We start from the raw sequence: 26,913 nt of genomic DNA on the forward strand, positions 1-26,913 counted from the left end.
TTCTGAAGAAACTGCAAAGAATTAGTGACAGGTGGTGGTGGAATATGCCTTTAATCCCAGCACTTGGGAGGCAGAGCCAGGCAGATCTCTGTGAGTTCAAGGCCAGCCTGGTCTACAGAGCGAGATCCAGGACAGGCACCAAAACTACACAGAGAAACCCTGTCTCAAAACCGCCCACCTGTAGCTAGAGTTTGCTGTGGGATGGTCTGTATGTCAAACGTGTTGCTGATTAGTCAATAAATAAAACACTGATTGGCCATTGGCTAGGCAGGAAGTATAGGCGGGACAAGGAGGAGAATAAAGCAGGGAAGTGGAAGGCTGAGTCAGAGAGACACTGCCAGCCGCCATGATGACAAAAAGCATGTGAAGATGCCGGTAAGCCACGAGCCACGTGGCAAGGTATAGATTAATGGAAATGGATTAATTTAAGCTGTAAGAACAGTTAGCAAGAAGCCTGCCACGGCCATACAGTTTGTAACCAATATAAGTCTCTGTGTTTACTTGGTCGGGTCTGAGTGGCTGTGGGACTGGCAGGTGAGAGAGATTTGTCCTGACTGTGGGCCAGGCAGGAAAATTTGAGCTACAAGAGTTTTCCTGCCTGGCCCACAGTCAGGACAAATCTCTGTCACCCGCCAGTCCCACAGCCGCTCAGACCCAACCAAGTAAACACTGAGCCTTATATTGCTTACAAACTGTATGGCTGTGGCAGGCTTCTTGCTAACTGTTCTTACATCTTAAGTTAATCCATTTCTATAAATCTATACCTTGCCATGTGGCTTGTGGCTTACCGGCATCTTCACATGCGGCTTGTCAAGGCAGCGGCTGGCAGTGTCTCCCTAACTCAGCCTTCCACTTCCCAGAATTCTCCTCTCTCCTTGTCCCATCTACTTCCTGCCTGGCCACTGGCCAATCAGTGTTTTATTTATTGACCAATCAGAGCAATTTGACATACAGACCACCCCACAGCACCCACCCACCAAAAAAAAGAATTAGTGACCATTTTAGTTAAAAACAAAAACACATTTTACTTAATCATCATCCCTAAACATGAAAAATACCTCCTGACATGTAAAACATTAAAACCAAGGGTTAGGACTCAGTGTTTAGAGACATGCTTAAAACTTGAGTGATGACCTTCACAAAGCAGTTACTAAAGGATTCAGATTCTCTGCTACTACAGCTGACCTAACTTCCTGTCAGCAAGTGGTGGGCCTAGTAAGAGGGAGGTGGTCTTTGAGAGAGAGTATTGACTGTAAAGGGAGAAGGTATCCCTCGCTGTATACCACATTTTGATTTCCATGCTTTGAAAAACAGCAAGTGGGCAATAAAAGAGGCAGACATGTTCTTTATATCCATGATTAGAGTTTAAGAATTAAATGAAATAAATTACTTATAACTTATCTGTGCCTATAAGAAATTCTATAGCCAGAAGTGGCAGCACACACTTTTAATCCCAGCACTTGGGAGTCAGAGGCAGGTGGATTTCTGAGTTGGAGGCCAGCCTGGTCTACAAAATAAGTTCCTTTCCAATTTGTATCCCCTTGGTCTCCTTTTGTTGTCTTAGTACTCTAGCTAGAACTTCAAGTACTATATTGAATAGATATAGGGAGAGTGGACAGCTTTGTCTTGTTCCTGATTTTAGTGGAATCACCTCAAGTTTCTTTCCATTTAATTTGATGTTGACTGTAGGCTTGCTGTAAATTTCCTTTATTATGTTTAGGCATGTTCCTTGTATTCCTGATCTCTCCAAGACTTTTATCCTAAATATAACACCAGTAGCACAGACACTGAGAGCAACAATTAATAAATGGGATCTCCTGAAACTGAGAAGCTTCTGTAAGGCAAAGGACACTGTCAATAAGACAAAATGATAGCCTACAGAATGGTAAAAGATCTTCACCAATCCCACATCTGACAGAGGGCTGAGCTCCCAAATATATAAAGAACACAAGAAACTAGACAGCAAAATACCAAACAATCCAATTAAAAAAAAATGGGCTACAGAGCTAAACAAAGAATTCTCAACAGAAGAATCTCAAATGGCCAAAAGACACTTAAGGAATTTCTCAACATTCTTAGTCATCAGGGAAATGCAAATCAAAATGACTCTGAGATACCATCTTATACCTGTCAGAATGGCTAAGATCAAAAACACTGATGACAGCTTATGTTGGAGAAGATGTGGAGCAAGGGGAACACTCCACTACTGTTTTGGGGAGTGAAAACTTGTGCAGCCACTCAGGAAATCAGTATGGCAATTTCTCAGAAAATTGGGAATCAATGTACCTCAAGACCTAAGAATACCACCCTTGGGCATATATTCAAGGGATGATCAATCATAACACAAGGACACTTGCTCAACTATGTTCACAGCAGGATTATTTTTAATAGCCAGAACCTGGAAGCAAACTAGATGCCCCTCAACCAAAGAATGGATAAAGAAAATGTGGTACATATACACAATGGAGTACTACTCAGCTGTTAAAAAAAACAATAACATCATGAAATTTGCAGGCAAATGGATTGAACTAGAAAATATCATCCTGAGCAAGGTGACCCAGACTCAGAAAGGCAAACATGGTATGTACCCACTCATAAATGGTTAATAGGTGTAAAGCAAAGGATAATCAGACGACAATACACAGCTCCAGAGAAGCTAGGAAATAAGGAGAACCCAAAGAGTGATGTAAGGATCACCTTGGGAAGGGGAAACAGAGGAGATCTCCATGAGTAAACTGGGGATGAGGGGGAACAATAGAGTAGAGGGAATGGGGGATGAGAACATGAGGGAATAAAATGGTCGAGCTGGGGGAGAGCCAGAGTAGGAGAGCATGAAAGAAATATCTTAATAGAGAGAGACATTATGGGGTTAGGGAGAAACCTGTTGCTAGGGAAATTCCCAGGAATCCACATGGATGACCCCATCTTAGAATACTAACATTTGTGGAGAGGGTGCCTAAACTGGCCTATCCCTGTAATCAGATTGGTGAATACTCTGTCATCATAGAGCCTTCATCCAGTAACTGATGGGAACAGATGCAGAGATCTACAACCAAGCACCAAGCTGAGCTCTGGGAGTCCAGTCTAAGAGAGAGAAGATCATGATGGGGAAATCTACAGAGACACTTGAATCAAGCTTGTACGAACTTACGAACTCTAGACCATCAACAGTGGAACCTCCATGGGACCAGACTAGACCCTCTGCATACGGGAGACAGTTGTGTAGCTGGGTCTGTTTGAGGGGCCCCTGGCAGTGTAATCAAGATCTATCCCTGTTGCATGAGCAGGCATTCTGGATCCAATGGGATCCAAGGTGTCTTATGGTCGGACACCTTGCTCACTCCTGAGGCAGTGGGGGAAGGGCTGGATCCTGCCTCAACTGATGTACCAGACTTTGCTGTCCCCCCCATGGGAGAACCTACCTTTTTGGAGGAGGAGATGAGGGCTGGGGGTGTTTAGGCGGGGGCAGGGAGAAAGAGGAAGGATGAGAGGGAGATCTGTGGTTGGTATGTAAAATGAATAAAAAAAATTTTTTTAATTAAAAAAATGAGTTCTGGGATAGCCAGGGCTTCACAGAGAAACACTGTCTCACCCACCCCCAACAAAAGAAATCATATCAAAGAGATTTTGAGTTTTGAGTGTGTCTGATATGAGGACTAAATTTGGTCTGGAAGTACAGAAACTGGTCTTTTCTATTTAGATTTCTGCTGCTGTTGAGTAATCGTTGGCATCTATTTTTGCAGTTTGACCTATTGATTTGTCTGATAAATAAATAAACTTTGAGCATCTGGTAAATCAAGTCATTCTTCATCTACAAAGTTGAAATTCACCTTGAAGACACATTTCTCCATTATTAATTTGTACATAGATTAAGTCAAAGTATTAGAACACACTGGCATCCTACTCATTCCCTATACATAAAGACTAGCTTTGGAATCATTTTAGAAGGCTGCCAGATGCTCATGATTAACCAACCTGTTTCAAGTAGAGAAAAACAGACACCACTTTTTTTGTCCCCACTTGCACATTTAAAGCACATTCTAAAATTGACTAAGAAATATCTACCTTTGAATGCAGAACTATTTATTTCAAAATGCCTTGCATTCTGAAACATATGGTTTGTATCAAGTTGCTTTTTCTTCTTCACAAAATGAAGAGACAAAGTGTGCCAGATTCAGTGACTTTTTTTTTTTTTGCTTTTCATGCATGTTCTGATAGTTGTCAGCTCTCAGAAGATATTATGTCATAAAGAAGATTTCTACTATCATGGCTATATATGAGTTGTCTAAGAGCTTAAACATACAAAGACAGGAAAAATACAAGAAGATTTACCTTTCAAAATAATACAATGGTAGTTTTCCCAGGTACACAGAAGACAAATAACTTTGAGTCTCATTGGATTGACAATTTCTTTGGCAACAACCTATGGAAAGTTACCAGCCATTTCTTTAAAGAAACTAGAATAATTCTAAGCTTCTACGAACAGGAAACTCAGTATAACATAGATTGCTTTCTTTGCTGCTACCAACAAACATTTCATGCTTTCTACTCCTGGAAAGTCATGCCCAAGTATGTTCCAGGCAGTCTCACAACCAGGGAACATGACACAAAAGGCCAGCTCTAATACAGGTACCATGGTCCCTGGGTAGGGAATAATTTCAGGACACCACACATTGAGTTGGTCAAGCAAAGTGCTCATCCTATGATTCCTGTGGAAATGCAGTCATAAAATATCTGAGTTGACAGTTGTAAAAGCCATAGTCTACTCTCTAGAACCTCTAGAGAGCTGATGCCGGTCATGATGATCAAAACTCTATTTGTAGCATAAATATCTGTAGTGAGTAGTTGTTCCAGCTTTGACCTTGAGATACTGCCCCTAGTGTGGCAGCAAGTAACTGCCACACCTGCCTGTGACCTGCCCCTGGGTGTGGCCAAGAGGAGACCCCTTAAGACCGGAGATGCATACTTGTTTGCTCTCTTAGCTCCTCGTGGTCATTGAGGCTGGATTTGCAGACCAAGTCAGAGTTCCCCAGAGAACTACGCTGGACTATATTTCATCTCTCCCAGATCCTGTAATTGAGCCCTTATTAGTTGTAAGTTACCCCTGAGATAAACCTCTCTTAATTACCAGATAATCTACATGTAATTGCCTCATTAATTTATAGCAATATCTGGCACCCAACTTGGGGCAAGAGTTTCTACCCAAAACCTGAGAGAGCTTAAGAAGAGATTATAAATGTAGCTAAGATTACCTTCCTAGTTTATGTCACTCATGGCGGGCCTAGTACAATGATGTGTTCCCTGGCTGTGGTGGGTTCACAGCATGCGGGCTGGAGCTACAACATGGCACATTCCCGCTGAGTTACACAGAGGTTTCTGCAAGCCACACAACATGGTGCATGGTAGTACCAAAAAAAGAGGTTTCTGGGCTATACTCTGCTGGATGGAAGCATAGACCCGCTGCTTCCCAGAGTTGGTGGTGAACATGGTTCCCAGAGCTGGCTGTAAACATAGTACCACCATGTTGGGAAGCTGAGGTGGGCTGAGCCAGCAGCCAAAGCTGCATTTCAGTCCTAGTCATTCTACAGTTTAAAGCAACAGATTCACAATAAGTCAGATTCAGATTAAATAAATCCCTAAATGATTTATGGTATGTGTAAAAATGTATGTAGGCTTGAAAGAGAGAGGAGGAGGAGGATAGACAGTTATATAAAGAAATAGTTTTTAAAAATGAAATCTTTAAAGAGACAGTAAAGGTAATATAAAGGTAATATAAAAAATAAGCCACATAAAGATGGATATTACACAGAGAATCTGGATTGTGTTGTCTTTGGGATTTTTAACTGCAGGAAGACATTTAATTATAAAGGTTGCTGAGTTAAACCAATATGTATATTTTAATGGTATCTCAGTTTCAAAATTTATGTCTAAGGATATGTTGCTTTGGAAAAGAGGTTCTGCTTTTGTTTCCACAGAAGATGAGAACCTGTGGATTGCTTCCAGGCTAACATGGTTTGACCAGCCAAGACCCCCTGAAAGGTCTCCAATGACACCATGGCCCAGATGATCCAACATCCAGAACAGTTTCAAGGCAACTGGCTCAGAGAATACAGCTTCACAGGCTACTCCAGTCAGGGCTTGACCATAATCCTAAAATTTTCTTTGTGTCCCCATAAGATTACTAATGCCCTCTATCAGCAGGAAGTAGCCTAGAAAACTATGCTCACATTCCCCCAAAATGGATAATGGATGTCTGTCTTTGTTTAGGTTGTCGGTTACAAATTGTTATTGGTCATAGTCAATCTCTTTCTAAAAGAAGAAAGGGGATATGATATGGAAATATAGGATATAGATATGATAGGATAAAAGGGTGAATTGTTGGACCTACTTTTAAAGAGCAACTTGCTTAAAATATTTTACACTGGAATAGATTTTAGTTTATTGATACAAATTTAAAGTTAATTTTGTTAGACTGTATGTATATTTCCACTCTCTTTTAAGGTATTGCGTTTATGTAACTCATTTAAATTGTAATGGATAATTAAAAAATACAGATTAATAATTAGTCTTCTATGATAGTCAAACTTATAGTCATGTTACGTTTCTAGGTATACATAGATATATTTCAATTAGGTAGGTAATCGTCAAACACTTCAAAGACCTACACAACATGGCACTTAAAATGTTTTAAAAACTTAGACTTTTCTGGACAATGAGACATGTCTGTTCCTGGTAGCACCAATTTACTTCAGAGAGAAAGATGGCCATTGAAGACACTCCATATGGAGTTTATCTTCTTGGCAAAAATAGCCATTTGGGCAAGAAACTGTTCTTGCCTTGACTGCTTGACAAAATGTTGTATTGACTGGACATGCAGGACCCATAGGAAGGTAACCACTGAACTTTGCAAGACAAAATGGTCCTCCAGTTTCCTGCTTCACAGAAGAAACTGCCAGACATTCTACAGGACACAGAGAAAAATGACTGAGAGACTCTAGGCCTATGGGCTGAAAATGGAGCCCCAACTTTACAGAAAAACTTTAGGTGACTTTCCAGGCAGACAGCTGTCTCTGTCATTCTAGATATTTGGAAGTTGCTTACAATGAACTTCCTGTTTACTTAGGTAATATTATATCCTTCTGAGACCTTTGATGCAGTTGAAGACTAGATAGTTATAATTATGGTTTTCCTTGGTTATGATAAGAGAGAAGGTAGATATAAAACCTTAGACTCACAAATATAGGATAGATAGGATATCTTCTTTAATTTTTCCAAATACAAATAGGCTAGATATTATAACTGTAACTCTTGCTTGATATATGTAATTTTACTAGGTTAAAGTTAAAACCTACCTTTTGTTTAGAAAGAAAAGGGGAACTAATAGGAGAATGTCTTTCTGTATGCTGTGAAAATATGTTGCTCTGATTGGTTGATAAATAAAGTCGTTTGGCCTATGGCAAAGCAGCTTAGAGATAGGCAGAAAATCCAAACATATAGAGAGGAAGAAGAAAGACAGAGCAGAGGAGATGCTGCCAGCCACCTCCTGAGAAGCAAGATGTAAAAGTACTGGTAAGCTACAAGCCACGTGGCAAAGTATAGATTTATAGAAATGGGTTAATTTAAGATATAAGAACTATATAACAAGAAGACTGCCATGGCTATAGTTTAAAAATAATATTAGTCTATGTGTGTTTATTTGGGTCTGTGAGAAGATTTTTCCTGACCGTGGGCTAGGCAGCACACAGAAAAACTTTCAGCTACAAATATCCCTTAGGTCAGTATATTGTGTTTAATTTTAGTGTGGCATGTGCTAGGCATTTGCTACTATTAATAAGTTTTGTCCTTTGACAACGAGATACATGTATCTACTCCTTCTGGTTATCCCCATTTTCATTTCCCTCCCATTCTTCCCAGCCCCCCTCTTCCCTTTCAAATGTCTTATATTGCTAGTTCAGGGCTTGCTTAGTGTTCCACAGTTTAACTTGGTCCATCTGTGTGACACTGAATTTGACACTAACCACTAGAGACCAGTGGATTCAAGAGTAGTTAAACAAATTCTACCTTGTACCCCCTTCTCTCAGAATCCGCTAGTTGCCAATAGAGTAGCAGTAATAAGTGGTGGTTTCCCTGGAGCCCCTTCTCCCTCTGTAACTGACTGTTAGAAGGGCCAGTGCAGTAGCCACATTTGCTGTGAGCTTGTGATTGCAATGATCATGTTATGCTTAGGAGATGACATTTTGTAGCCTGTCTTCTGAACTTCTGTCTCTTTCACTGTTATGTTCTTCTCTTTGGCAATATTCCCTGTATCTCCAGGACTGGTATAAATGTCTTGTTTAGGATGAACCCTTAACCATCCTTCATTCACAGCATCTGGTGTAGCCACTGGTCTCTAGAATTACCTGTGTTCACTGAAAGGAGAGTCTTCTCTGTTTAAGGTTGGGAGTGGCCTTTGTCTGTGGATGTGCAAACATTTAGGAGGTGGATTGATACTATGTTCATTCAATGAAGCAGCAGTTTTAAGTTTTCCCCTAGGACCTAAGATGTTTCAATCATGGATTTGAACTGGGTTTACTGTGTTAGTATGGGTCCCCTCTTGTAAAGATGTCAAATCCAATATGGAGTTGTTCTTTACTCTCATAACCGCCAAGGCATTACTGCCCCAATAGGCATATTTTGTATGACTAGTTGGTATTATAGTGCATAGAATTCACATTTGGGTAAGGCCATTGATTCCCTTACCAGTATCTTCAGCAGCTAAAGAAGTTATTTTTAAAAACACTTTGTGTATATAACTAGCATATTTACATTTTTCCTCTTCTTTTATTTACTTGGATTATCTATTTTCCTCCTTTCAAGATAATATTGACATGAGCAAAGGAAACATCATTTTTGTAAGTTTAATATTTTGAGCCATTTATTAAATATTCCATAGAAAGAATTGTTAATGGAACACCTGGATTCTTAGGAGGAGGAATTTCAGAGAAATTAGCAGGTACAGAAACACAACATCTTTATAGTATTCATATCTGCTATATGGCATTATGAGATGAATTTAGGTCATAGATGGGGTCCAAGACTTGAAGGGAGAAGTGGACACATGCCCTGATGCCTAACTAAGAAACAATCTCCAGTTGATAAGCGCTTGCAAATGAAAATTTAGTTTTCTCCAAGAGAGCTCACTGGAGAAATGGATTACTCTGAAGGGTAGGCAGCATGACCAACAATAAGTAGATGGTCAACAGACAATGAGTTCAACGGCATCATTGGAGGTTCCTTGTCTCATTATGTCATGTCTGGCTTTTCCCTTTCCTGTTTTTCACTTTAGTTCTATATTATTATTTTTTTTTTAAGTTTTTTTTCTCTTGTTTTACACCACAGGCTCCTTGCATGTGTATTATAGCTTTCAGTTTAGTGTTCTTAGGGGTTTCTGAGTGTGTGAATGAATGGGTCTCGGCATCTATATCTGTTTCTTGTGTCTTTTTTTGAGTTCTTTTCCTTCTCTTTGTTTGTTTTGCCCTAATCTGATGAGTTACTTTTTGTTTCATCTCATTATACTTTCACTTTATTTTGTTATTATCCCTTAGAAGCCTGTTTTTTTTTCTAATGAGAGACAGAGAAGTGGTAGATCCAGAAGGGAAGGGAGGTGAGGTGGAACTGGGAGGAGCAGAGGGTTGGGAAACCAGAGTCAGAATATATTACCTGAGGGAAAAAATTCTATTTTCAATAAAAAGGAAAATAAATGATACAAAAAATGATTTAGGTTCAGAGCTTGTGTGCTAAGTTATGAGCTGTTTTCACTTTGGAGGTATGGGGAAGAAATGATTTTTAATAGTGTTCCCAACACAATATTAAGTGTGGTAATAGAAGTTCCCAAATGAAGCAATAAGGTACAACAAATGGGGGAGGGGCTTGGACCTGCCTCAACTGAATGTGCCAGGCAGGCTCTGTTGACTCCACAGGGGAGGCCTTAACTTTTCAGAGGAGGGTCTAGGGAGTGGGTTGGAGGGGAAGGCTTGTGGGGGGGAGGCAGAGGAGGGAAGAGAGGGGAATCCATGATTGGTATGTAAAATGAAAAAAAATCTCTTAATTTAAAAAATGAAGTGATGATAACTACGTTTTGATTTTGTTTGCTTCATTTGGTTGGATTTTGCTCATCATCACGTTAAAATCCAAGTTCCTTGTGACTTGTTTTATTTTCCTTTTGTAGTAGCTTCAAAAACATCACTCATCATTAAGGAAATGAATAAGTATATTCTTTCCACCTTGGAGGCCATCATAAAGCAATAAGAATAAGCCCTCTATAAGCAAATTGCATCACAGTGTTTCAGTTATTTGAGTTATAGTACAGGTAAATCCTGATACGAAGTAGCATTTTGGTAACCTATGAGGCATGATGACTGAAAGGGAATGTCAGGAGGCTCTGAAATATTGATCATGTTCTGTGTGTGCATATGCATGTGTGTTTAACTAAATGCGACTCTCAAGAACTGTGTGTTATCTGTGAAAACTCACTGGCTGAAAACTTATTCCACATTTGCTGTATATATCACCTCAGGCAAAAGAAGAATTCAGTGACATTGTTCTGTATTTAATTTCTTTCAATCTTGTGTTAATTTTGACTTTTTAACAATAGTTTTAATTTTTCTAACATGTCACATTTAACTATTCCTTATTTTGAAGATTGAGTGTTGGTGCCTTTAAGTTTTTATGCCCAAGGCAAGCATCTCACTTGCCTGACCGTAGACTAGACTCCGTGTTTCACAGAAGTTCTGAAAGCCGAAGGATGCTACAAAGCCTCAGAGAAAAAGCACTCCCCTTGGGAAATGTTTTCCTCATTAGCTTCAAATCTTTCCATGCCTGCTACTCTCTTTTATATAGTTAAAGAAGATGGAAACAGTCTCATAACCTTCATAACTTTTATTAGTCAAACAAGTCACAGCTTACCATTATTAAAGGGGGGAAATTAAATAGCTAAAACAAACACATTACAAAAGTGAAACACTTTGTTCCTTGCACTTACCCTAGTGTCAAAGGGAAGAGTGGTTTTTTTCCATCTAAATGTCAAAAAATCAAGAAAATTCAGTTTGAATAAGGTCCAAAGTCAAAATAGCTTGTTAAAAATTATGTGGAATCTTTTATTCAGTTTTTTCAATGAAATTTTAATTTGAAAGCCATCAACAATTTCCAAAGATTAATTATCTTCCTTGAGGGAGAAGATCATAAAAGTCAATTGTAGGCAAAGTTGTAGAGCAAAGAGTTATGATTTTCCAATTATTGCCTTATGTGAATTTTTTGCCTTTTATTTGACAATAAGCTGTATTTAATGTGATTTGGCCCTTTCTCTTGACACTTTAAAAGTCTATCAAGTACTTTTGTCACCCTCCTGCCTTCGCTTTTTCCTTTGGATTGTCTACTTGTGATTAACAGGGGCTTGAAAGTGTCTTGTTTGGAGCTCAATCTGAATGCAGCTGTTTCATAATGGTACAGTGAGCAGCTGACACTTTGCCGGGCGCAGAGCTTCTCGACAAAATGATTACATGCATTGGACATCAATCACCTGAAGTAACCCAAATAAAGCCAGCTTAATAGAACAATATCTCATGATAAATACCTTCCCTTGAAACTTCCCATCTTTGCTTCTGCACTTATATATTGATAAATGATGCTCCTTCACCTTGATGAGCTTTTTCTGTGAGCAGGAGGCCTGGAGTCCTGTGACAGCTTCCTGCTGAATTCAGTATTATACGTAGATGTTTAAGGCAGTTTTCAAAGCAACATCTTCTGTCTCAGTATACCAACTGCAAAATCAATAAATAAAAAGTGATAGCTCAAAGCTCAGAAGGGTAGTTGTCTGCCCTCATCTGATAGAACTAGGGAGCTAGACATTTGTTTCATGCTTTCTATCACCTTTCCACTTGTGAGTGTAGACACTGGCAGGTGTCAGCACCTTTGCCTTTCTGAACCAGGCGCACAGGGTTCAGGTGAGGAAGGACTCAGTATAATCGTCCCTTTTCAGTGGCTTCTTCCCTCTGTGGAGTGAGAAGAAAGATGCTTATCTCTTGTTTACTCTTAGAAAGACAGCCAAAAGCAGCTGTTGGAAAGCCAACTTTCACCTGAAGCTGATATACTGGAGCAGAACACACTCTTAGCATTTGCAGGGGGCTGATGTGGATCTGGACGATGCCAAGTTTAAGGTCAGCCTGGCTGTATAATGAGACTCTATCTAAAAGAAGAACTTTAAAAGAAACTAGCCTAACATAATTGCTTCATAATGTGCACAGTTCAGTTTGCAATCTCACTAGTAGATATATGTCAGCATTATATATGTAATGGAAAGCAGCATTACATTTATAAAAACTCTGCTAAAAACTCTGTTTTGTTGATAGCATGCCAGTCTTATATGAACAATTAAATTACAATGTTATTGACATTAAGAATTTGGGATCTTGAGCTAATTTTCTTTGAGAAAAGCAATGGAAATAATGTATTTTCTCTTTCTAGTGGCATTTCCTTGATGTAGAATATAAAATATTCATGTAAACTATACTGCAAAGTAAATATCGTGTCTGTTTACTCTGGTCACCATTCAATTTCTTTTGGTTTGTCTTATGAAGGTGAAAGGAACATATAACATTCAAAAGTTTGTAGTAATCTCATTAACAATGTAAAAGAATACAATTATCATCAGTGAATTTAGCACAGTTAATATTAACAAAGGCATCCAAAAAGTGATTGGTTTTACAAAGGATAAATGCAAATAATGTATATATAAAGACTTCCAAGAGCACCTTAACTCATCACTCAACAAATAGAAATATTGTTATAGAAATCAGTATAACATTAGTTTGGAGGGCAACATAAATGTCTGAGTGAATTCTGTATCTGTATTATTATAATAAGCTTGTGGTATTTTAGCCAGTAAATATTTTCATATTCTACTGATATAACAGATTATATTTGGGGAATCAATGGCCTTTATTCTTCAAGTAGACTTCATTACTTTCTTCCAATCTATTCTTTAATGAAAGGTTGATCCCAAGGAGAAATTATAATGCTAATTGCATTAACAGACAAAAATGGTGTAACATATTATCTAAAATACATATTTGGGTATTAAACTTAAGTGAATCATGAGAAGTGATACTAACCCCATGTCCCTGCAACTAGAAATTCAAATCTGAATATACTGAAAAAGCAGAAAGAGATATATGCTTAAATAAATACTAAAAGACTAATTGCCACTTTCTGTGTCTGAAGATTTTTTTTTTATGTTGTTGTTGTTCAAAGTGCTTGTAGAAACTTCAAATGTTGATATTCAACTTTCATGGTTCACCAACATGAGGAGTAATATGGCAAGCTATGTGACAAATTTTTGTTCGTTGCTTCCTTCTCTCCTCTGAGATTAACTCATCAACAAACCATAGGACAAACTTTTGACAAGGTCGTGTAAACTGTCTGCAGTCAGGAAAGACGAATTCTGAGCATCGCCCTCACCAAGCCCATCAGACATGATTTGCCTAATTGCAGCTTTAGAGTAAAGAATATCAAGAAAGTGTGCTAGAGAGGCATTTGCAGTCAAGCTGGCTTGAAAATATGTAACCATATTGTAGAATTTTTGTAAGATTACATAAAGTTATACTGCAGCATGCTTCAGATGGTCCAAATCCAATATGCATGCTGGAACACAGGGTCATCACTGTAGTTGTTAACATCATTATTATCACCAGCACTGTCTATGAAATATTTTGTTCTTAAGACTTTTAAGAAGTTCAGTGTCTTGAAAAAAGTGCTGTGAAAGCAATGTATCTGAACTCTCCTAACCACACAAATGTTTTAATTGAAGTTGACTTAAGGGAAGCACTTCCTAAGCACAGGACCTTAAAAAATTATAATTATAATCACAAACGAGGCCACAGCAAGGTAAGTACCATCACATCTTCAGTGAATGTTCTCTGTGTGCCCAGCAATTTCTAAAGCGGTATTACAAACCTACAAGTTTGACCTAGTGTTAAAGCTTTTTTCTCCCCTATTAGTCCTTTTCCATATCTGGTATTTCTGCATGTGTGGAATCAACCAGTTGTGCATGTAGAACAAATGCATCTCTAGTGAAGGGTAGACTTGTTTTCTTGTCATTTTCCCTAAATAATATTAATGATTTACATGCCATTTACATTGTGTTTGTACTGTAAGTAATCTAGATGATCTAGAGTATATGGAAAATGTGCATAAACATAAATGCAAATACTACACCATTTTATATGAGGGAATTTAGGGCCCATGGCAGGGCCTGCATCCAGTCCCCAGGTGATATGCTATTTTGCTCCATAAATATTTGCACAGACATTTCCTTACCAGTCTTTGCCTATTTTGGAGTTGAATAAAAGGCTCAAAGGCAGAGAAGCCATGGATGCACCCTTCAATTTTCTGTCATCTTTCCTCTTTAGCTCCACAAATACCCATTTCTGGGAGAAAGATGGAGGGTGCCCCTACTTCCACAGAACTTTTCAGAGTTGTGCATGGGTGAGTCTCAGATACAAGTCTCTTTAAAAGAAGAAATTGTCTTTATTCAGTTGCTTTGCAGCAACTTTTTGTACAAAAAAAAGCTCAGAAAGATAATTGATTTTGACTGCGGATGGTAATCTGAAAGGTGAAAAGGAATCTATGGGAATTTATTGGGAAAAGCCTGAACCATCAAAATGAAGATATCAACTTAGAGATTAATCTGTTATAACACATTTATAAGAAAATAATTTTTAAAGCACTCTATGATCATGTCAGCATGTTTTTACATAGCAGAGTTATTGGGGCATTGTGACTGTTGCTGGAAATGTAAATGCCATTGAGGGACTTATTCTGTTCTGGAGGAATTCTGAGGACAGTCCTTAGTGACATTTTCTGGGATATTTATATTTCAGTGTATTTAAGTAGAGGAAGAAGGAAATGATTCAAGCTTAAAGCATAAAAGAAAACTTAATCCAAATAGCTTGTAAATCAGCTCAACACATTATAATGGTCTGCTCAACTGACATAAGACTCCATTAATCCATTCAAAACTAGTTTTCTTTTTCAATTTATGATCTAATGAGTGCCTTTGAAATTAAGGATTAAAGAGTTAATATCGGTTACCAAATATTTGTCAGTAGGAACTTCATGGAATTAGCAAAATATATATTACACATTTTCAGAACAAGGATATATAAAGTAGTCTGTATGCGACTTCCACAGATGGAGCATCTGTCCTTCGACATTTGCCAGTCTTTATCAAATGTACTCATGACTGTCTTTCCCAGAGATACCTCATCTGTGTATCCTGATGATAAGGTTTCTGCAAAAGGTACAGTGGACATAGTGATTAAAATTCAAAAATATAAATAGAATTTACTGAACCACTTCTTTTAACTCTTTCCATTTTAAAGGAATAGCTATCCATTGACGCAGCTGAAAGAGAGACTCTGTTGGTTTTGCCCTGAAATTCTTAGTGTTTCAAAACCAATAAATGGCAGTATTGACCCACTATATAAATCCTTTTATGCACATTCCCCATTTCCCCCTTTTCAAGAAGGATGATCATATTTTCAGAATGCAAATTTGAAATCAACGTCAAAAAGTATAAAAACTGTGTCTGTCTAGACAAATGCAATTTCCTGCCTCTGTGTTTATTGAAGAGCTTTAGTTCACAGGATATGTTTATTATTTGAAGTCATACATAGGACTTGCCATCACTTCTAAATTCAATTCAGATAGTTTCTAAAATAATTTCCATATCTTTAATGAGTTTTGTAAATCACCTCTGAGAATGCACAGGCTAATATTCTTCATGACGCTACTGGAAGAACAATGCTCATAAAACGAAGCTATGCTAATGAGTGTATCACATTGGAATCTTCTCACTGTTATGTTTTCTGTTACTTTAATCAAGCAAGTGACAAAGAGAATCTCCACACTTATTGTGCAATAACAACAGCAACACCTGCAGAAAAATGAGAATTGTGACAACTGAGAAATGGAAGGCACTGAGTATGTTAAAATGAGCCATATGTTATCCAGGCTGAAAATTCTTCCTCAACCCTGCAAGAAGAAAGGTTCCTATTACCATTCGCAGTGGTTAAGCGTGTTATTATAATAGAACCTGAGTGCAGTCGGTGTAATGTAGTCCCTGTGTTGTCTGGCATTGAACAAACAATGGGGAAACCTGTGATTAGAAAATATTTTTGCTCAGAGAGAATTATTAAACAAAAAATGTGCTCAGTTGTAGGAAATATGTTCATACTAAAGTGGAATAAGGTTTCTATTAATTATACCCATTGAGACTTCTTCCTCAGTGACACAAATGTACATGCTCATGTGCCAGATAATTATAATGTCCCATGAATGAGACCTCAGGAGCCTCACTCAATATGTGCTCTGGTATCAAGCCATCAGTACTGTCCTGAAGAGTCTTTGTTTTTAAGGAATGAAAAGAGATGGAAATTTAAAAAGAAAGTAACCATCTCAGAAAATCACTTTCAAAGTGTGAATGGTCCTTAATAATTTTGACATAAGAAAGACACTTAAGCTTAGATTTGTCTCTTCTTAATTATGTGTCATTAAACAAAACTACATATCAAATAATTCTTTAGCCCTTCTCAGAGAGTCTTTGTCCTCTGGATGGAAATACACGGCCTTTCTGTGGCATATCCTTTAAAGTAATTTCTTAATTCTTTCAAAGGGTTAAAATTAAGCCTTTATGTAGATCTGACAAGTTTGTAGACCTACCTACTCATTACCGAAATGTTATCTGAAATCCTCAGCATTACAACTGGAAAATTAGTCTTCCATTCCTTCAAAAACAGACTTGAATTATAGGATTTATGAGAGGGGAAAAAAGAAAGGGAGAAATGGGGAGAGAAGATAAGAAACAATGATGGAAATGGTAAATGTAATCAAAGCACATTATATACACAGATGAAAACTGTGATACATAGAGAGTTGCTAAGTTATTGTAGGATATAAATCTATGCAAATATAGTAAGCAGTATCAAGGATGTCCATCAGAGAGCTGATGCTTAATGGGAGTCATAGCCTAAGGATCTAGATCAGAAAGTGACCAAAGTGATTGGTTGGGACATTTTAAAAATCCACTTTTGAGCCGGGCGGTGGTGGCGCACGCCTTTAATCCCAGCACCCGGGAGGCAGAGCCAGGCGGATCTCTGTGAGTTCGAGGCCAGCCTGGACTACCAAGTGAGTTCCAGGAAAGGCGCAAAGCTACACAGAGAAACCCTATCTCGAAAGACAAAAAAAACAAACAAACAAACAAAAAAATCCACTTTTGAAAGTTTTGGTTAATTCACATCATTAATATATTCAAATTGTCCTTTATAGTTTAGTTATGTCTTAGGATGTATGTTTCAGGACATGAATGAGAAAATAGCTTGCATAAAATCTTCTAGAGAGTTCTCTGAAGTATAAATTAAAGGAATGCCCCAAGAACACATCTTCTACCCTGTCCTCCATCTTACCAACTATCATTCTATCTTTTTTAAAAAATTAAAACCAAGTTTTATTGATTAATTATATTGGATCTATCCTGATGTACATTGGGCAAATGTATTATGAAACAGAGTGGGTATTTTATAGCAAGTTAAATACATCAGTGGTTTCATCTATAAGAAGAGAACTAGATGACCTCTGAACCTTCTGGTTTATCAACTATTAGAATCACAGTGAGGATGACTAATACATCATAAAAATAATGACAAAATTGTGCTTGTTGCCTGAAGTTTTGTGACCGAGGTTCAAAATCTTACTATAGAATAGGGTATCCATTATACATTTTTTCCTGAAAATTAAATGTTAAAAACTTTAAATGAGTTGACATGGTTTCAGTCTTTCAATACAATTCAATTGACCTGCTCTGTGTAGGTACTAAAATGTGTCTTGGGATCTAGCTAAAAGAAGGCAAACAACTAACTTATTTCTGCGAATTTTCATTCTTCTACACAACCTCTACTCATATCACTCCAAACATTTCCTAAAATCTGCCTGTTGCTGGCTGGGAACTGGGAGCCAATTTCCCAGATGTCACTAATTAGCTCCACAGTTGGTTTTGACACATGTGTGTCTCCTGTATTGTATTGGGAGAGGTTGGGGTGATCAATAGAATTCATTATAAATAAAACAGTCACGTCCAAGACCTCTACTTGTGCTGTTAACACCCTCTTCTTCATACTCTCTCTTGTCTCACTTAATTTTCAATGTTGTGTAGCCCCAAGAGAAGCCATATGGTAAGGAATAGAGGACTTAAGCCAAGAGTCATGAAGGAACTATGGCCTGCCAACAGCCATGTAAGTGAGTTCAGAAATCAATTCTCTGGCTGCAATACGGCCAAAAATTTAACTGCAAACTTATGAGCAATCCCGAGCCAGAATCACACAGCTAATATGCTCAGTGGTTCCTCAGTAACAGAAACAGTGATACAATAAATATTTTCATTTTTAAAGTAACTAAAAATGCAAAATATTAAAATCATTTTGGAAATAATTAGTTATGTAGCAATAGCTAACTATAACAGATTTTGGTCTCTTAAATAATAAACTCTAAATATGGAAGCCACTTTAGAATTCGGAGGTAGAATTTGAGATGGTGAGCAAAACCTTGTATCTTGGAGATGTTATTGGCAGCACGGTGGTCTCTGATAGAGCTGCAAGTAAGGGCTTTGAGAATATGAGATAAATACCATTCGGGCCTAACAAGGGAATTTTTGTATTGTTAGTTGCAGAATATTTAACAACACTATTGCCTGTAACTACAGGGAATGCAGATACTGTACTTAACAGACAAGGCATTCTATCTGAAGAGATTTCCAAACAGGATACTGCGTGTACTTATTTGGCTCATTCTTACTGATTGCAAGAAACTTAAGAGGAGAAGAGAGAGTGCAATAAAATGACAGATAGTTAAGCGAAAGGAACCAAACCATCAATGTTTTGGAAATTCCCCAGTCTCTATAGAGAACAACATAAGATCTGAAGATAAACCTGACAGTATGAGTACAAGATCTCTGTTAAGACCTAGAAGTTCAAAGCTGCTACCTCAGTGCATTCTTAGGTCAAAACAAAGGTCCTCACAAGGAGTGGGGCTTATGCATACATCATCTGAGGAAAACAGGGCTCCTAGGAAGTTTAACAGCACTGTCCTTTCCAAACCTTAGCAACTGGTAAAGAGGAGAGATTTCCGGGGAGAAATCTGTGGATGTGAGGGTTTCTTTTTGTTGTTTTGTTTTGTTTTTTTTTATGTTAATGAAGTAGATGCCAAAAATTCATAGAACATCAGCAGGTGTTTAAAAGAACTAGAGCTTAATAAAAAGCCATTTTGGACTAAAGTGAGCAGAGTATAAAATGAAAAGAAGCATGCACGATATACAAATTCTGTTGACACAAACAGGCTGAGACAGACTTCTCAGCTACAAACAGATACTTGATTCTTTCCATGAAACAGGAGGGATTGATATGAGGTGGACTTGAGACCTAATCAAGAACATTCACATGCTTGAGAGTCTGTGGGAGTTCTTCCATCCCTAATAAATCAGAATGTCTTGGGTACAGGGATGGAGTTACTTGTCCTGTCATTTTCACGGGGCTGAAAGGCCACATGGGGTGGATTGTATTCAAAGAACTGCACCTGAGGAACCTCTTGTCCATCTGCAACCAATGAAGGAATATTTATATATACATGTATTTATTGCAGTGTAGGGGAAACAAATCTTTGGGATCAGAGGGTGGTTTCCAGATAGCAAGATGAACCTTTAATTCCTCCTGCCACGTTGTCCTCACAGGCTTGTGCGTTCGCTCTCATATTTTTACAGTACTGTTCTATCTATGACACAAAGCATGTTGCAGGACTGATGATATCAGACGTAGAGTGGGTTTTATAAGGCAGCAGCTTTCGTATTGGAGACTCTTGTTTTCACCTTTTCTATCTGTTGAATCCTACGTGGTGTTTTTTTTTTTTTTTCATTGAAAATAGATTCTTCTCTCATACAATACATCTGACCACAGCTTCTCCTCTCTCCACTCCTCCCAGTTCCCTCACCCCCAAGACCTTCTCTCTCCCCCACATCCTCTCCCCCTCCATTTCCATTTAGAAAAGAGAAGGACTCCAAGAGACAATAACCAAAACAAACAAACAAACAAACAAAAAAAAACAAGATATACTAAGACAGGGGAAAAGCTCCTATATGGAGACTGGACAAGGCAACCCGATGGAGGCAAACAGTGACAGAGACATACCTGCTCCTAATGCTAGGAGTCCCACAAAAACACAAACCTAGCAGCCATACACAGAGGACCCGGTGCAGACCCTTGTAGGTCCTGTACTTGCCACTTCAGTCTCTGAGAGCCCAAGTGAGCCCTTGTAAATTGATTCAGTGAGCCTTGTTCTCCTGGTGTCCTCCATCCACTCTGACTCCTACAATCTTTCCCACTCTTCTACTGCATGGTTCCCTGAGCTCTGCAGGTTAAGGACCCAGTGGAGACCACAGATTTAGACCATCTCTTTGCATAATGTCTGGCTGTGGGTCTCTGCATCTGCTTCCATTTGTTGTCAGAGAAAGCTTCTTGGATGACTACTGGACAAGGCCTTCCATGCAGTGCAGAGCATAGCATCTCTTTCATGGCATGGGCCTCAAGTTCAAGAAGAGCTTGGTTGGCCACTCCCTCAAGTTCCCCACCACCATTTCCTCAGCACATCTTGCAGGCAGGACAGATAATAGGTCGAAAGATTTGTGTCTGAGCTGGTGTCCAGGTTTCTCTTTCATAATTTGCAGAGTACCTCCTTGTGCCAAGACACTAGAATGTATGTGTGAAGACTCCATTCAGGGACCTGTTAAACCTCTCTAGGTTAAATGAGCTATGCATGTTGTCCTCTGCAATGGAGTTTCAATGTTAGTTTTTTAACAACGGCCCTCTTTCCTACCATTAGCCTGGATCTCTTCAGGACACCCTTGGCCAACAACTCAACTGAATGGATCTCAGTCCCACCACTGGAAATCTTGCCTGGATACAAAAGATATCTAGTTCAGAATCCATATCCTCCATTGCTAGGAGTCCTCACTAGGGTCACCTTCATTGATTTCAGGAAATTTTCACTGCAATAGATTTCCACCCCGCCCCCAGTGCCTCCCAAATGCAGCTATCTCTCCCTGAACTCTCTTCCTCAGTTGTTCCCCTAGACTGATACTACTTACTCCCTTCCCCACCTTCTCCCAGTCCACCTGCAAAATATACTCTATTTCCCCTTCCCAGGGAGATCCATGTGTCTCCCTTAGAGCCCTATTTGTTACTTAGCCTTTCTGTGTCTGTGAAGTGTAGCTTGATTATCATTTACTTGACAGCTAATATCCACTTATAAGTGAGTACATATCGTATTTGTCTTTCTGGGTATGGGTCACCTCACTAAGGATGATTTTTTTTCTGGTAGCATTCATTTGCCTGCAAATTTCCTGATGCCATTTTTTAATAGCTGAGTAGTACTCCATTGTGCCAATGTACCACGTTTTCTTTATCCATTCTTCTGTTGGGGGACATCTAGGTTGTTACCAGTTTCTGGCTATTATGGATAAAGCCTTAATGAACATAGTTGAGCAAGTATCCTTGTGGTAGGCTGGGACATCCTTTGAGTATATGCTTAAGAGTAGTATAGATCGATTCCAAATTTTCTGAGGAACCACCATATCAACTTCATATGGAAAACCAAAAAAAACCCAGTACAGCTAAAACAATCCTGAACAACAACAAAGAATTGTTAGAGGTATCACCACGCCCGATTTCAAGTTGTACTACAGAACTATAGTAACAAACCCGCATGATATTGGCATTAAAAACAGACATAATGATCAAAGGAATCAATTTGAAGACCCAGCCATAAATCCACACATCTATGAACACCTGACTTTTGACAAAGAAGCCATATATACACACTGGAAAAAAGAAAGCATCTTCATGAAATGGTGCTGATGTAACTGAATGTATGTAGAAGAATGTAAATAGATCCATATCTATCACCCTACATAAAACTCAAGTCCAAGTGGATCAAAGACCTTAACATAAAATCAGATACACTGAACCTGATAAAAAGAGAAAGTGGGGAATAACCTTGAACACATTGGCACAGGAGACAACTCTCTGAACCCAACCGATAGTGCAGGCACTAAATTCAACAGTTAATAAATGGGACCTCATGAAACTGAAACACTCTGTAAGGCAAAGGACACCACCAATTGGACAAAGCAATAGCCTACAGAATGGGGAAATATTTTTTACCAATTTCACATCTGATAGACAGTTAATATCTAAAGTATATAAGGAATTCAAAAAACTAGATATTAGCACATCAAATAATCCAATTAAAAATGGGCTACAAATCTACACAGAAGATTCTCAACAGAGGAAGCAAATGCCCAAGAAACACTTAAAGACTCTTTAACATCCTTTGCTACCAGGGAAATGCAAATCAAAGTGACTCTGAGATTCCATCTTACACTTGTCAGAATAGCTAAAATCAATAGCACAAGTGACAGCTTATGTTGGCAAGGATGTGGAGCAAGGGGAGTACCCTTCCATTGCTGGGGAGAATGCAAACTTGTTTAGCCACTATGGGAATCCTTTGCTTTTAGTATGCCCTCTGTAAAGTAATGTGGCTCTATGGATAGAGCAAGGTAAGCAATAGAAGTATCCATTCAACAGAAATAACAGAGTGAAAGCCTGCTGATAGCAACCTGCATGAGCTTAGGGGATGATTTTCTAATTGTGTTCTGTGATGACTGAAGCCTTGAACAAATTTGACTACAATTTCCTATGAGGACATGGGCCATAACTAGCCAGTTAAGCTATTCCTGGTTTCTTGGTGTATAAACTATGCCGTAATTAGCTGCTATGTTTGAGAGACACTTGTTTCTCATTAACTGACAATTAATACACTGTTGCTACCTGCTTTTTTAAAATCATTTATTTTTAAATGTTTGGTTCTCTGTTGGCATATGGCCAAGACAGGTTCTGAGAGGAGTGAGAGAGAATAGGAAACAGTGCAAATTTCAGTAGAATATCTCCCAAAGGCTAGTAATCCTTGGCAAATGGCTCTCTTTAAAACGTTTTAGGCTCTGTCCTCAGAAGTGGAGGACTGTTGTTGTTGTTGTTGTTGTTGTTGTTGTTGTTGTTTTGTTACAGAAACAGTCCAGTCTTTTCTAGAGCAATTTCCTATTAACTGAAAGCAGATTCTGTTGTACTATCTTTATATAGTTTTGACTGCATAAGAAATGCCATCCTAGAAAAACATTTGTCTCTAAGAGGTTTGATTCCTTATGGAATTGGTTGAATCACTCCTGATCCTAGATGGAGTTGTAATCCTTGGAGAAATGCTATGCTAGAGCTTGAAAACTAATGATTTGAGGATTGTTAAAATTGAATTACAGAGCACTCAGGAAATGGCTCAGTCGGTAAAGTGCTTGTTATCCAAGCGTGAGGACCTGAATTTGATCCCCACAACTCTTTAAAAGCAGGCAGGCATGGGAAACAGGCATGCAATCTCAGCAGTAGGGAGGCGTTGGCAGGGGGATCCCTTGGCTAACTGGCCAGCCTGCCTGGCTTATCTGTTGAACTTCAGGTCAGTGATTGACCTCATCTCACAAAACAAGTTGAGTGTTGCCTGAGACTAACCTGAGGCTGCAGCTGTATTCATGCATACCTGTATGTGAACACACACACACACACACACACACACACACACACACACACACACACACACATCCACACAAATTGAATGATAAGTCTAAAGTTTGTGATGATTACCCTTAGTTCCACTGTTCGGAAATCAAAAATGAAATAAAAGATAATGAACATCGGCATTTCTCCTTGGCTTTATCTATACCACCAAGGACATTCAGGAACTGCATGAAATAATGAAAGAAGAGGAAGTGACCACATGATTACAAGTCTAAAGAAATACAAGAGACATACAGTGATTTTTATTTGTATATATAAATTTCAATAGCACTTATTTGGAAGAGATAATTCCACTCACATTTTAATGTGAACAGAAAGCCTTTTATGTTTATTTTCATTTTCATGTAACCTCCTCTCGTCTTACCTAAATTTGGGGGTTCAGGTTATGGTGTGAAAAAATGTCTGGATGAAGGGTCAAAAGACCTGAATTCAAGTCCTGTTCTTTGTTTTACCACTTACATTCATATCTAATACAGAGAGTGATTTTTTTTTTGTAAAATTTTAGCTGTTACAACTGAGAATTTTCTGTGTCTTGACTTTGAGAAGAATCACTTAGTGTTCTGAGCTTCAGATTTCAATAGAAAAGTACAGAAATTACCCTTTCTTCATTGAGTTTTAAAAGCAAACTTTTATTGCTTATAAATCTCTTAAACCATAAAGTATACTCTGTACTGTTCTTTCCAAATGCTGAAATAATTATTTTTAAAAGAATAAAAGTTCATGCTAAAGGGCAAAGTAATTAAGATAAGGAAAGTGATACAAAAGCCAGCCCTGGGACTTGGGTGCTGAGATGCTGTGTTCTGGGCAAAGAGTACTGTTAATATAAGCACTGGTGGAGGCCGTGGGTGTGAATGAGAGTAGAACACATATAGGCATCTTCTTGTACACTTATAACATCAGTTCACATTGACCTGGGTTACTATCAATTACCTAGTCCATGATGCCACCTGAAAAAAAAACTGAGACCGGCTGAGAGATACAACTTGAAAAGACTGAGTTTGCTATGACCTTGATATTGAGGTAGAACCACTCACTGTTTTTATGTTTTTTTCTATGTTGAAAACAAATGACTGATTTTTATACCTCTGCGCAATAAGTTCTACTGATAAGTAAGTTTCTACTGATTTGCATGTTGGCTTTAACTCCTTCATTTTTCTATTCTATGTCAGAAATTATCACATGAATAAAAATTCATGAAAATGACATTAGAGGTCTTGCTTTTGTACCTATTTAGTACAAAAAGAAATATTCTTCTAACATTCATCTCATTACTAATACTACACTCTCAAGATCCACATTATTAATAAAGTTATGCCAAGGTTATCAACCTTCAAGATTCAAGGAACGTAATTCTGTTACATTTGCAAAGACATTGTAAAGGACATGACCACTGTGGTGGCAAAATCAGAGACTTCAGTAGAAGTTAACATATTGCAAGATCCAGCTGCAGGGAAGGAAACTGGAGGTAAGCCTTTCAGAGAAAGAATTAAGCATGGGTTCAATAAATACATTAGAGAAAAGCTGATCAGGAAGCCCAGTACTGGCTAGGACTGGCAGATGCAAGAACTAATAAAGACATGCTGAAAAGGAGACCTCAGAATTTTAAAGCTGGACACACCTGGCTAATATCCCCATAGCAACCAATTCATTTGAAAGGTGGAGAGACTAAGCTCTGTAAAATTTTTACCATGAAAGGCTTAGAAAGTTAAATATTGGGTAGTCCCAAACTAAGGCTCTGGAATGGCTTGGCCACTCATTTACTTAATGCTTGGAATGATTTGGACTATAGGAATCTATCGCTCCTGAGCAGTGGCAAGTAGGTTCTTTAACAGGGTGCCTAACATACAGGATACATTCAGTAAATCTCACTGGTGCCATTAATACTCAGTTTCTCCCAGACTAGAGAATAAGATTTATAGGTCTTACTATTCAACATTTAAAAAAATCTGCTTCTAAGTTCAAACTGAAGTGCTATACACTGGCCTTTTATAATGCTGTGTGTTGATTTCACACATTTTTGTTAATAGTACACAACATTGCCGGAGTGTGTGTTCTCCCTCTGATCTCTCTCTGGGAAACAAAACTCAGTGTATAACACTAAAGAGTGGTATAACCTGATCATTCTTTTCTTGTAATATTCCTCTGATTATAACCTCCTCGCATCCAATTCATCAGTGCTGAAGATAATTTCCTTCCTTCATAAAATATTAACATTCTTTTCTTGTGTGACTAAAATTGTCTTCAAGCAACTTCTTCCTGTCATTAATTAAAATAATGAGTAATGTAATATTAAATGTGTAATTCTCTGACAAGCACTCAAGTGTTTGCTGAGAAGTCCCTTTCTACCGAAAACATCTGGAAAATAACACAGTAAATTAAAAAGCTGATACCTTAATATACTACAGGGTAATCCCCAAGTCTAGGTAGGCAGAGTGCCAACTTGGCACAGCTTTGGCTCCTGGCACTGGGCCATGGCTTCCTCATTTTTCTTTACTTGATGTTCTATATGAAGATTTTGCTTACCCACTCTCCATTTTCACTGCATTACTTATCAGACAAGAAAATGACTACAAATACTTCCCAACACAGGTTGGCTTTTCTGCTTGCGACAGACAGTGTCTCACACAGGCTCAGTGATCATAAATATTTTAGGTACTCCGATAGACTTGGGAGCAGCTGTAGTTAGTAAAAATAGTTGCATGACTCCTGCCCCAGCAGTAAAAGTAAATCGCTCCTTTTCATTGGTTTTATGTCCTCTGCTAGATGCATTTTAATGGGCGTTCAGGTCCCTTTCCAAGAAGCTGAAGTCCTTTCGTCACTTCCCCCTTTCTTTCTCAACTTGATGTTCTCAGTGTGTTGAATAGTGCATTAAGAGCCCAAAGCTTTAAAACTCAGTCATCCAGCACTTTCTGAAATGAGTTACTCAGTTTTCCTGGGACTTTACTGTTCTGATTACAAGTGCTCACAGTCATATGATATTTTACAGTTTGTAAAGGACCGTCATAATCCTGACACACTTGATTCTTGCATGTTCACAAGTAACCACCCTGATATTCATCAGAAATAAAAAACTCAGGGTGGTAAGTGATTCTTCCCTAAGTGGAGAGACAGAACATAAACAGATATTCTTTAGAGAAAGTCATATTTACATTAAGGT

This window comes from Peromyscus californicus, unplaced genomic scaffold (assembly GCF_007827085.1).
Source record: "Peromyscus californicus insignis strain IS unplaced genomic scaffold, ASM782708v3 Scaffold_8__1_contigs__length_139910024, whole genome shotgun sequence".
NCBI classification, from domain to species: Eukaryota; Metazoa; Chordata; class Mammalia; order Rodentia; family Cricetidae; genus Peromyscus; species Peromyscus californicus.